This window comes from Jaculus jaculus, chromosome 18 (assembly GCF_020740685.1).
Source record: "Jaculus jaculus isolate mJacJac1 chromosome 18, mJacJac1.mat.Y.cur, whole genome shotgun sequence".
In the NCBI taxonomy this organism is placed as follows: domain Eukaryota; kingdom Metazoa; phylum Chordata; class Mammalia; order Rodentia; family Dipodidae; genus Jaculus; species Jaculus jaculus.
The window spans coordinates 11,875,178-11,888,109 of record NC_059119.1 but is presented as its reverse complement, the minus strand read 5'-3'; the positions used below and the strand labels follow the sequence as shown (position 1 = coordinate 11,888,109).

Below are 12,932 nucleotides of genomic sequence, written 5' to 3'. Positions count from 1 at the left end.
TCAAGGCCACCCTGAGACTACAGTGTGAATTCCAGGTCAGCCTGGGCCAGAGTGATCCTACCTTGAAAAACAAACAAACAAAAAACATATGGAAATTATCAGGTAGGGGGTTCCTTGGGTGAGCAAGGGGTTGTGTCTCCCCAATATGCATTGTCGTCTATAGGAAGGGTCAGAATCATTGGTCACCTGTCCAGTGGCTCACCTGTTCTCCTCCCAATTTGACACCCTGCCTGTCCTCTTGGCTTTAGAGGTTCCCATTGTATTTCATTCTTCTCTCAGGTATCTCTACACCTGCCGCATGGGTTCTATGTCCAGGTCAAGGCCAGGCATGTTCCTTTTTTTTTTTTTTTTCTCTAGCCCAGGCTGACCTGGTATTCACTATGTGGTCTCAGGGTGGCCTTGAACTCATGGCAATCCTCCTACCTCTGCCTCTGGAGTGCTGGGATTAAGGGCATGCGCCACCATGCCTGGAAGTCTTATTCCTGGGAAGCCTTGTGATGGGAGCCGCAGGTGGGAAAGGCATTCCTTCTGTGAAACTGCTAAGGCATCCAGCCTGCGCCCTGGGTTCCAGGGCAAGGACAGAGTTTGTTTGCCCGAGGTTTCTATGTGTCTAGGATGCTCGTGATGGAGTGGGGCCTACATGAAGCGCGGGGTATTGGGGGAGGGAAGTACATGCAGGTGACACCCAGGACTGCAGCCAGGGCTGCGATGGGGTATGCAGAGGCCTCAGAGTGTGAGGAAGTCAGCCCAGAGAGATGCCGAGCGAGCTAGAACTTGAGGCATGCATGTGGCCACTGCAGGAGGAAGAGTGACAGGCGTGACAGATGGAGGTGGGCTCAGGTGGGTGCTCAGGTGTATGTGTGTTGTTGGGACCTGGGGAAGGAAAGACCCAGAGTGATAAGGTCTTTGAGGCAGGTTCTGAGTCCTTGAAAGGGACTTTTGAGAAGTGTGGAGGTGATATCTGGTGGGGTCAGAACTGGGTATGGCCTGGGTAGTGGTGTCGTGAGTAGATCATTGAGAGGCTCCTAGAAGAACCCCTGTGCCTGTGAATGGGAGGGAACCGTGTCCCAGAGAAGGTGGAGAGAGCAGCCAAGGGTCAAGTCACGGGGTGAGAGGACCAATGGTGCTCCCTGAGTTCCTCCAGTCACGGGGTGAGAGGACCAATGGTGCTCCCTGAGTTCCTCCATCACAGGATTCTGAGCTGGCTCTTTTCATGGCTGGAGAGTTTTGGTGTCAAAGGTGACCAACTCTGTTGGCACATCTATGAGAGGTGGCTGAGCACAGACCTTCCTGGTTCGTGTCGTCTCTGGGTGGCCGAGGGCTTGGGCTCCTTTTGTGGAATCCCACCAGACCTCCACACGGCACTGCGGGGCCAGAGCAATGAGGCCGCTGGGGACCTTTTCTGAGAAGATCGCTCCAACGCCAGCACATCTGAAAGGAGAAGAGTTTGTTTCCTATGAACCAAAGTTGGCATCACTCCCCACAGTAACTTTGGGGTGAAGCTGAGGTTTTACTTTCATTTTATGGTGTTCACAGCCCAGGGGTGGGGTGCACAGGCCGCTGCTTTACCGAAGCAGGACGTGACAGTTAGCTTGTGCAGCCTGTGTGCTTCAAAGCAAGTTTCCAAAACATACCTATGAATTCAGCCGGGTGTGGAGGTGCACGCCTCTAAACCCAGCACTCAGGAGGCAGAGGTAGGGGGATCACTGTGAGTTCGGGGCTACCCTGAGACTCTACAGTGAATTCCAGGTCAGCCTGGGCTAGAGTGAGACCCTACCTTGAAAAACCAAAACCAAACCAAACCAAAACAAATAAACAAAAAACTATGAATCATAGTTGAATCACCCGAGCCATGAGCTCTATTTTACTCTGTTTTAGTCTAAACCGTCCTTCCTTCTTATTGTCCCTCTGGATCCCCTCTAGACAGTTCTCTTCGGGATTCTTTCAGCTACTGTCAGAGAAAAGTTTAGCTCCTCAGCGGGTAACTCTTAGTGACCTAGCCACCAGTCCAGCTGTCAGCTTCCCTCCCACTACAAGGCCTGACTGGGTGTGGGTCACTGCCTGGCTGGGCATGGGAGGGAACCCCTACCCTAGAAAGCCCTGTGTGTGTGGAAGCTTGGGAACCTTTGGCGGGAACTGTAACCCGAGGACCAATCAGGTGGGCTAGACTTCACAGCACAGGAGAGACCTTCCGTTTCCTCCAGCATCCATTTTAGGACAGCGAGCGTCCAAAAGTGGCCCTTACCTCAAGTCACCTGCAGAGGGACCCATAATGAGCTGTGGCCATTGGTTAGTCTGGAGAGGTAACGTGCACCTACCTACTTACAAGTGCTCCCTTTATACAGGTCAAAATGAGGGTGACGTCCACAGGTTTCTGGAAGCGGCAGGGGTGGGGTGCTCTGGGCTGCTTGCTGAGGACCATGAGCGTGCATCCGTCTACCCTTCATGCCACTGTGCCCTCAGCTTTCCTACCAGTGCCCGGCGGGGAGCTGCGGGACCAGGCTGTGACATGGCTGACAGAGGTCCGAACTGCCCCCTGGGCCTCACTCTGGTCTCACTCCAGATGGGCTGACCTGGAATTCAGTATGTAGTCTCAGGGCAGCCTCGAACACACAGCCATCCTCCTACCTCAGCCTCCCCAGGACCCATGTAAGCCTGATGCACAAGGTGGCACATGCATCTGGAGTCTGTTTGCAGGAGCTGGTGGCCCTGGCATGCCCATTCTCTCTCTCTCTCCCCTCCCTGCCTCTTTCTCTCTCAAATAAATAAATAATTTTTTTTTTTTTTTTAAAAAAGAGCTATGGAGCCGGGCATGGTTGCGCATGCCTTTGAGCCCAGCACTAGGGAGGTAGAGGTAGGAGGATCGCCATGAGTTCGAGGTCACTCTGAGACTACATAGTGAATTCCAGGTCAGCCTGGGCTAGAGTGAAACCCTACCTCAAAAACAAAAAAACAAACAAACAAAAAAAGAGCTTTGTTGAGTACATAATTTGAAAAAAGATGAAAGGTACGTTTGTAGAAGGCACTCTTCCCACATCAGGCAAATTGCTGTCTAATGTTCGATGAAGTAAGTAGCTAACCCCTAGCTAGAAGGTTATTCTGTTGGCCACTTTTGCAAGGGAATAACCTATTGGCATCATTTGTGGGTTATGTGGCCGCAGAACCAGTAGATGGCGCCAACTCCCGGGATGCAGGCGGGAGTGGCAGGTGTGGTGTTTGCAACATTACCACAGTGTGTCACCTGCATGACGATGACCAGAAGAGGACCAAAATGTCAAGATCAAGGCTGTTTGCGTCTCCAGAGCAATTACCAATGGTTGAGATTTCACAGGATCAGAACCCCAGGATTCTGCCTGTTTTTAGCAGACTGTCCATTTCAGAGAACTGAACCAGGGTGGACAGGGACCCTGGCCTCCTCCGCCACTGCCTCCTATACCTTCCACAGTCCCCACACTGACAACTTTAAGCTCAACCCTTCACCAAAACACCTGAATGCCCCCCCCCCCAACAGAGGGTCAAGTGAATTTGCCAGTAGCTTTTAACTTGAAGCCCCTTCCCTCCACTCCATAGCCGACCTACGGGCCTAGCAAAGTCACGTAGATGTCCCTTCTCCAGCTCAAGTCTCCAGTGCCCAGTCACAAAAGGAAAAGCAGTAACAGATTGGGAGGGGGGTAGAGTTAGGCTGACTGGACCCCTGCAGGTGAAAAGTGCAGGAAAGTTTGCACTTGCTAAAAATCAAAGATGATCTGACTTATCTCTTGCCTAGTTTCCCCAGACTTGTTTTTCCACAAACAATCAGGACCCCTCCTGGGAGGGAGGTCTTCCATAGGATTTAAACGCTGTGGTTGGTCAAGTTCAGCCCTGGGAACGTGGTGCCAAAGTTGACCTCTTCCTGAGACAGCCCCCAGTCCTCATCAACCTGCCGACCCTCTGGTGCACCCGAGCCGGAAGACAGCCCCCCACCATAAGGTCATAAATACCTTTGCAAGGGGAGGGCAGGCTCTCTGACCACTTGGGAACTTCCAGCTGTGGGTGAGTTTTGCACCCCAGCCCTGACTCTCCACATGGGTTCTTTATCCCCTCCAGCTCCCCACGTGGCAGAACTTTCTTTTCTCTTTTCTTTCCATGCTTTTGTCCCCAGGCCCTCCATGTGGGCTCTCTAGCCACATGGGTGCCTTTTCTTGGCTCTACTTCCCTCAATAAATACAATCATTTAATAACTAGCCTTCTCAGTTTTCTTTTTTCTTCAATTCTTTGAGTAAAATCAGAAACAAACCTAGGGTTTGGGGTGCAAGAACTTTCCTGGACCCTTAGCATCCTGTTACAAGATCATAGAAGCAACGTAGAGCCTTGTCATCTAATTTTGCCACAGTAACATTATCTCTTCAGCCCCCCCCCCCCCGAGTGGGGGGTGTCACTGTGGGCCTGCAGGAGCCTCTGCCCGTGGAGTGGGTGAGACCTGGAGCCCACAGCTCCCTCACCTGATGAGCTACCTGAACCTTCTCTTTGATCTCCACACACTCCTTCCTCTTTGCTGTATTTACAGCCCCCAGTGTCTTCTTGTTGGACTTGGGTTTGGGGGAAAATGTGTCTCAACATTCAAACCCTTTTCTTCCCAGTCTGTCCTCCCTCTTGACTACTCCTGCCTGGGGCAGTGCTGGTCTTCAGGAAGGTCATCCAGCAGGTGGAGATTTTGATATAAGTGGGACTTGGTGATTGGATTTCGTTTTTCTTTCCATCTAGAGAGAAAGGGGAAGTTAGATAGATGGACTTTGAGAAACTTGATTTTGCTGCTAAAGTTCCTCAATTTATGTATGCTGTCTTTTTTTTTTTTTTTTTTGAGGTGGGTCTCACTCTAGCCCGGGCTTACCTGGAACTCACTATGTAGTTTCAGGGTGGCCTCAAACTCACGGTGATCCTCCTACCTCTGCCTCCCGAGTGCTGGAATTAAAGGTGTGCTCCACCATGCCTAGCTGTGTATGTCATTTTTTTTTAAAGTGACAACAAAAAAAATGAAAGAAAAGCTTGAAAATTATGGAAGGACGAGCAGTTCATGGGGTTCATTCAACATACAATATCTTGGGCGTGGTGGCGCACGCCTTTAATCCCAGCACTCAGGAGGCAGAGGTAGGAGGATCGCCGAGAGTTCGAGGCCACCCTGAGACTCCATAGTGAATTCCAGGTCAGCCTGGGCCAGAGTGAGACCCTACCGCCTCCCGAGTGCTGGGATTAAAGGTGTGTGCCATCATGCCTGGGTTAAAAAACAAACAAACAAAAAACCCAACGTACAATATCTATGTAAACTGTCAGTATGGAAGGAGATTAACATGTTATGCATGGCTTCCAGAGGGGGAGAGAAACCCTTTGACTTCCACATTGTTAGGAAAAGCTGGAAAAGAAATGAGAGAAAGAGATGGAAAGGAGACTGCAGAGGCAGGCTTTACTTGGGGGGTGTCTGAGGAGGGCTTTGACCAGGCAGGTCAAAAGCCACCTTCCTTACAGAGCAAGGAGTGCTTGTGGGGAGGTGGAGCTCCGTACGGCAGTTCTTTGGGTGCTGGGTGGCCCACCTTGCCTCAGGGTTTGGACCCTTCCAGGAAAGTCGTTTCAGGAATGTGATCATTGGGAGGGGTGATTGGGTCCCTCCTGGGAAACAGGATATATAAGGAAGCATATATATAAGGAAATGGCAGCCTGAGTCCAAAGATGGGGTCATTCTGGTTCTAACACACATGCCCACCTCCAGACCTTGCCCTCGCAGACTTGAGGTGCTGGGCAGCAGGGTGGAGTTTTCCAGTGTTAACATAAACAGAACTGGCGTGTCCACACATGAAGAGTAATGATTATTCTCCTCTGCCGCTCTCTACCACCACGCTCTATTTCACTTTCCTTGTGTGAACTTATTTAGAAGAATGAAACCCTTTGTAATGACTGTTCAAAGTATATATATAAATAAATCAACTGTTGTTTTCAAGAAGCAACAACAAAAAGTAACCGTTCTTCACCCCAAATACGGAGGGTTCAAACAGACCACAAGCCCAGCCCGATGATCAGGCTTATTTACCGAAGATCAGGGACTCACAGGCTGTTTCACTACCAAAATGTTCCCACTCCATGTCCACCTAACTCTCGTGGATCTGGCCCTAAGTCTGCAGGGGAATTCATGCACACCTAGCTTCCGAACACCGCCTAGTGTTGAAATCAGGGAAGTGACTCCAGGCACAGACACTGTGAGGCGCAAGCAGAAGCGGAGGGGGGCGGGGGGGGGCACGACGGGGTTTATATGTCCTCTGTCCTTGTTCTTACCAAGAGTCCTGTGGTCCGGGGAAATAACATGTCTGATGTCTGGCACGTGCAGCTGCTAAAGGGTGTCTTGTAGCAAGATGGAGTTACTTAGGCCAGGGTTCATCCTCCTGCAGAGCGCCATCTACAGGCCACTGGCAGCAGCAGCAGAGAAGGGCAGAGGGACCTACTTGAGTGTCTTTCTAGGCAAGTGCTTTACCACAGCGTTTGTCCCATGACTTTTTGGGAGAGATATAAAGAAAGATCTACCCAGACACAAAACGGCCCGGATATCCATGACCTCACAGTGCCTGACACTACCTACACAAGACCATCATAACAGGAGGAAAAGATCATGACATCAAAATAAAAGAGAGACTGATTGAGAGGGGGAGAGGATATGATGGAGAGTGGAGTTTCAAAGGGGAAAGTGGGGGGGGAGGGTATTACTTTGGGATATTTTTTATAATCATGGAAGTTGTTAATAAAAATTTGAAAAAAAAAGTAAAATAAAAAAGAAAGATCTATGCACCTCAAATAAAGAGGTGCAGACGGACCAAACAAAGATTCTAATTTAACCTAACATAATCACAGGCACGGCCTCTATCTCTTGTGCTCTATGCTACTGGCTAGAAGCAAGTCCCAGGTCCCATCCACATAAGGGAGTGACACCAGAAGGCGGGGCTCTTTGGGGTGCATCTTGAAGTTTGTTCACCACAGGAAATAGCCAGGTAAAGTGAATAGCATATGCAAGGGTCCTGTGACAGGAGAGACATGGGTTCTGAGAGCAACAGGAAAAGAGAGAGAAAGAGAGAGAGAGGAGCAAGCACAGCGGGTGGGGTGAAGAGAAAAACCATGTGGCTTATTCAAGAGTCCAAGAGAAATGGGAAGCTCCCAGTGAACTACTTCCTCCTGAAGTTTACACAGCCTCCCCAAAATAGCACCACCACTATAGCCCAAGCCTTCAAAACATGGCCCTTTGGGGGCTAGAGAGATTACTCAGTGGTTAAGGCGCTTGCCTGAAAACCTAACAACCCAGGTTCGATTCCCACTGTCCATGTAAAGCCAGATGCACAAAGTGGTGCATGCATCTGGAGTTTGTTTGCAGGTGCTCCCATTCTTCCTCTTCTCTCCTCTCTCTCTCTCTCTCTCTCTCTGTATGAAATAAATAACTATTTAAAAACAACAACAAAATGGGCCTTTGGGACACATTGTAGAGAAATCCTAACACCCATCCACACTGCATGTGGCACAGGGGTGCGTCGTAGGGTTGGGATGTGGCTCGGTCAGCAGAGTGGAGGCGTAGGATGCAGGAAGCCCTCGGTTTGATCCCTGGGTCCACTGTCGTAGTAAGCTTCTCCTTGTTGGGACAAAGCAGTCTCAAGAGGAAGCTGCGTGATGGCAGGTGAAACTGGCAGAGCAGAGGCTGGACATCATCTCCCAACAGCAGCAGGAGAGCGAGCCCAACTAACTCTCACAAGCTAGTGGCGAATAAACCTCAGGTCCTTCCCAGAGACACCTCCTCCAGCAAGGCCCCTCTTCCCAGGTTGCTATCAGCTGGGGACCAAGCGTCCAGGACACATGAGTTTATGGAGGACATGATTCCAGCCACCACAGCCACATCAACTGGGTGCTGTGGTTCACATCTATAATCCTACCACTTGGGAAGTGGTATTACTCACTGAGTAATAGTTGAGGTGAATGACACTATAAGTGAACTGTGAGGTCACTAAACACAGCAATAGCCACTTGGGTCAGCCACACAGGTTATAAATAAAGCATGCCTGGATCCACACTAAATTGTTTACAGATCAGCTCTGTCCACTTTTGACTGTCTGACTTCTTTTGTGGTGAAACGACACAGTGCATAATTGTGACAGACCCTATCCCCAAGAACACACTTAAAAATATTTTATTTATTTGAGGGGGGAGAGAGAACCAGAGAGAGAGAGAGAGAGAGAGAAAGAAAGAGAGAATGGGTACACCAGGGCCTCCTAGCCACTGTGAATGAACTCCAGATGCATGTCCCACCTTGTGGGTACTGGGGAATTTGAACTGGGTCCTTTGGCTTTGCAGGTAAAGTGCCTTAACTGCTAAGCAACCTCTCCAGCCTGTTTTTTTTTTAAATTTTTTATGTTTATTTATTTATTTGAAAGTGACAGACAGAAAGAGGCGGGGGGGGGGGAGAGAGAATGGGCACGCCAGGGCTTCCAGCCACTGCAAACGAACTCCAGACACGTGCACCCCCTTGTGCTAATGTGGGTCCTGGGGAATCGAGTCTCAAACCAGGGTCCTTAGGCTTCACAGGCAAGTGCTTAACTGCTAAGCCATCTCTCCAGCCTTTTTTTTTTTTTTAAATAATTCACTTATTTATTTGAGAGGGAAGGGGGAGAGAGAGAGTTGGCGTGCCAAGGCCTCTAGCCACTGCAAACGAACTCCAGACACAGGTGTCACTTTGTGCCTCTAGCTTATGTGGATACTGAGGTAGAACCTGGGTCCTTAGGCTTTGCAGTTTAGTGCCTTAACTGCCAAGCCATCTGTCCAGCCCCTCCAGCCCCGCCCCCCACGTTTTTTTTTTTAAATATTTTTTTATTTTTCAAGGTAAGGCCTCACTGTAGCTCAGGCTGACCTGGAATTCACTATGTAGTCTCAGGGTGGCCTCAAACTCACAGCAATCCTCCTACCTCTGCCTCACAAGGGCTGGGATTAAAGGTATGTGCCACCACAACCAGTTTCCAGCCCATTAAAAATATATATATTTATTTGAGAGAGGGAAGGTGGGGGAGAGAGAGAGAGAGAGAAAGAGGCAGGTAGAAAGAGAGAATGGGCATGCCAGGGTCTCCAGCAAACAAACTCCAGACACATGTGCTATCTTGTGCATCTGGCTTACATGGGTACTGTGGAATCAAACCTGTGTCCTTAGGCTTTGTAAGCAAGCACCTTAACCGCTAAGCCATCTCTGCAGCCCCACATTGTTTTTTGTTTTTGTTTTTTTTTTTCTACAACGCTGGGGATTGAAGCCAGGGCTTCAGTCATGCTGCACGAAGCACTCCACCGAACTAATTCCCAGCCCTACCCTCTGACGTATTGTCTTTGACCCAGAACCAAGGCAAGGAGGAGATGCTTCTAGAGTTTAATTCCAAGGATGGAAAGAAGGAAATAAGATCAGGTGAAAAAGATGGTGGGAGCATATCCTATACCCAGGGAAAATGCTTTATATTTTCATTTATTTTTTAACTGCTGCCGATGAAACCAAGAGGCAGCTGCATGCTGGGCAAGTATTCTACCACTGAGCTCCAGCCCTGAGTTCGTGACTATTAATTAATTAATTTTTCTTTTGAGGTGGGGTCACACTCTAGCTCAGGCTGACCTGAAATTCATTATGTAGTCTCAAGGTGTCCTCGAACTCATAGTGATCCTTCTACCTTTGCCTCCTGAGTGCTGGTACCAAAGGCATGCACCACCATGCCTGGTTTAAATGTTTTATTTTTATTTAAGAGAGAGAGAGAGAGAGAGAGTGTGTGTGTGTGTGTGAATGAGAGAATGCGTGAACTAGGGCCTTCAACTACTGCAAATGAACTCCAGATGCGTGCGCCGCTTTGTGCATGTGGCTCGCATGGGTTCTGGGGAATTGAACCTAGGTCATTAGGCTTCACAGGCAAGCACCTTGATCACTAAGCCATCTTGCTGGCCCTTTTACATCATCTTATCCCCCCTAGTCTTCCTACTCCTCTTCCTTTCTTCCTCATCCTCTCTCCTTTTCCTCCATCTTCCTCTACCTCCTCCTCTTCCTATTTTTTTTTCTCCCCTTGATTTCATCGTGTTTCCTTGACTGGCTTCAGAATCCAGGCTCAACCCACGCTCTTCCCAAAGAAAGGAAAGCTGGATATGGCTAGCTTTCAGAACCAGCCATGCCCCACATGCCATTTGTTACTTCCTTTCCTGACCTCCTCCAGTCACCAGGGCTGGGCATGGGAGAAAATACGCAGGGACTGTGGCAACCCCTGGCTGCTGACTCTCGGAGTCTGTAGGTGACAGTGACGCCTCTTGTACATGACGCAGGTCCATGTCCTTTCATGCCTGGCCCATGAGGTGCTGCGTGTAGAAACCAGGGCTTGGTGCCTGGTCGGTCAGCACTCTACCAACTAAATTACATCCCCTGTCACTGTGTTCTCGATCCTTCTGTCTGTTTATTACAGACATTATTGCAATAGGCAGTCCAGGCTGGCGTCTCATTGGCCAATGCTCCTCCTTTTGCCACAGCACCATGCCCGGGGACATTTTCTCTGGGCGGAGCTCTGCAGGTAGGGAGGGAGTGCTTGCTCTTGCAGCCCTGGCCTCGAGGATCACAGGCTGGCCCCGAAGATGAACGTGTGGTCAAGGATGACTCTGCACTGCTCATTCTCCTACCCTACCTTGCAAGCACTGGTATTTCCCGGATGTTCTACCACACCCACTTTAGGTGGTGCTGGGGAATCGAACGCAGGGCTTCAAGCATACAGTGCAAACACTCTAAGCCATCTGAGGTCAGTTCCCAGCAAACGTGCTCTCTCTCGCCCTCATTCTCTCTTGTCCTTCGAGGTCACCGCGTAGCCCCAGCTTGCCTTCCCTTTGCAAGTCCTCAGCCTCCTAAGTCCACACTGGGGGGGGGGGTGTTTCACCATCACGCTGTTAGGATTGTTTCTCTCGGTGGCTGGTGACTTGAGAGCTCCCTGGCCCCCACCCTCACCCCAGGAGCCCCTGTTCTCAAACCGGGAAAGCCAAGCCGGGAGCCGCAGCCTTCCCGCGTCTCGGTACCCGCGCCCCCGGCGCTCGGGACGCACAAGGCGCACACACAGAGCGGGTCCTCGCTGGGCTCGGGAGCGCGCGGGAGCGGGAGTCGCGCGCTGATTGGCTCTCGCGGCCCGGGGCTGTCTGGCTCTGCCCCGCCCACGCGCCCGTCCCGGCGCAGCGATTGGTCGAGCGGCCACGCGCTCAGGTTTTTTTTTTTTTTGGGGGGGAGGGGCGGAGCTCCGAAGCCGCGGACGGGCGCGGCGGGCGGCTGAGGGACGCCGGGCGCTAGGAGGCATTGTCGCTCGTAAGTGCAGCCGGAAACGGCAGGAAGGCTGGCCGCACGTTTCGTGTCCCTCCCCACTCCCCCCCCCCGCGCCCCCCCAAAAGTAAACGCAGCCTGAGGCCAGGCGTTGCAGCAGGGGGAGGGGTCCGTGGGGAAGACTGGGCGGGAAGCGCCCCGCTTTGTGCAGCGTGCCCTCCCCTCCCCCGGGTCACCTGGTGGCGCGGGGACAGTGACACATCAGTTGTGGCTCCTGCAAGTGCCCCGGGGCGGGGGGGCGTGGGGTTGGAGGCGCCGGCGCACTCGCTTGCACGCCGAGGCTGGGCCGCGATGGCTTGGGGTGGGGGGTGGCTGGGGGGGGGGAGAGAGATTTCCGTTTCCCATGGGAGACGCCCTTGCTGGGGGACAGGCTGCTGTTGTGTGTATTCCTTTCCCCGAGCGACACTTTTCGGGGTGTGATGGTTTGTACCCGTTCTGGGGAGCTGGAGACGTGACCCGCAGCGTGCCAGTGGGTCCCTGGGGCAGCATGTGTTGCACCAGAGCCACCCCCTCCCCATGGTCACCCTCCTCCTCTGCCTGTTTGATTCCCCCCAGTTCCCAGTGACCGGGCAGGCAGGCGACAAGCAGCCACAGGAGAGAGGTGGGTCCCTGGAGTCTACCGCCCAGGGCATGGTGGCCTGGTCACCCGGGGCTCTCCAAACCCCACCGCCCAGAAACCAGCCTCCGATGTGCCCTGCTCTCCCCCAGAGGCATTCATTGATCCCCTGGGTGGGAAAGTGGATCAGCTCTGTTCTGGCCTCCGGTGAAACTTGGGAGACAGGCACTAGGGTCCAACCATGCCCAGCGCCCCTCAGCTACCCACACCAGCGCCTAGCTTTGTCATGGCTGGCCAGGCCTGGCTGGAGCCAGCCTTGGGGCAGCTTGCATATGGCTCCAGAGGCTCTGGTTGCCCCGCGCAGCGGCTGCCAGGCTCTAGAGTTGCCGCTTGACTGCAGCAGTAACTAAATATAGGAGCAGCTGGCGAGGCCCGGGTGTCACAGTGGCTCCTGTGCAGAGATCCCGGGCTGCGGAAAGGTAGAATCCTTGAAGTTAAGAGCCGACCAGAGTCCAGCTCGCTTGTTTAAGTCCCTGTGCCCCCAGCTTTTAATTGAAACTAAGAGCTGATCTGACAGAACAGTCATGGGGCACTTACTAGCGCCCACAAAGCGGGACAGCCCTCCCTCCATTCATTTTGTTCTGTTCAAACTTCCTGTCTGTCCCCGATTGCTCATCTATTTATTAGTTATGTCTTAATGTGGGAAGTGTTTATTAGCCTGTAAAGTCCTTTGTCAAAAGTGACGCGTCAGCCCGGCATGGTGACACACGCTTTTAACTCCAGCACTTGGAAGGCAGAGGTAGGATTGCTGTGTGTTTGAGACCAGCCTGGGACTACAGAGTGAGTGCCAGGTCAGCCTGGGCTAGAGTGAGATCCTACCTCAAAATACAAGTAAAAATTAAAAAAAAAAAACAAAACAAACCCAAAGAGTGATGTATCAGTTAGTTGTCACAACAGGTCCACTAAGGAAGGTGGTGTTTCCATGTTACACCTAGGCTTGCTCCA

General features: G+C 51.6%; 1 protein-coding gene across 1 annotated transcript in view; it reads left to right on the top strand.

The window, feature by feature from the left end:
• The first annotated feature begins 11,280 nt into the window (after positions 1 to 11,280).
• Lrrc20 (leucine rich repeat containing 20) overlaps positions 11,281 to 12,932 on the top strand; it is a 97,597-nt gene continuing 95,945 nt past the window's right edge. Inside the window, exon 1 of the mRNA XM_045137696.1 lies at positions 11,281 to 11,356. The gene's annotated coding sequence lies outside the window, so the exon portion shown is untranslated. The remainder of the gene's footprint in view (positions 11,357 to 12,932) is intronic.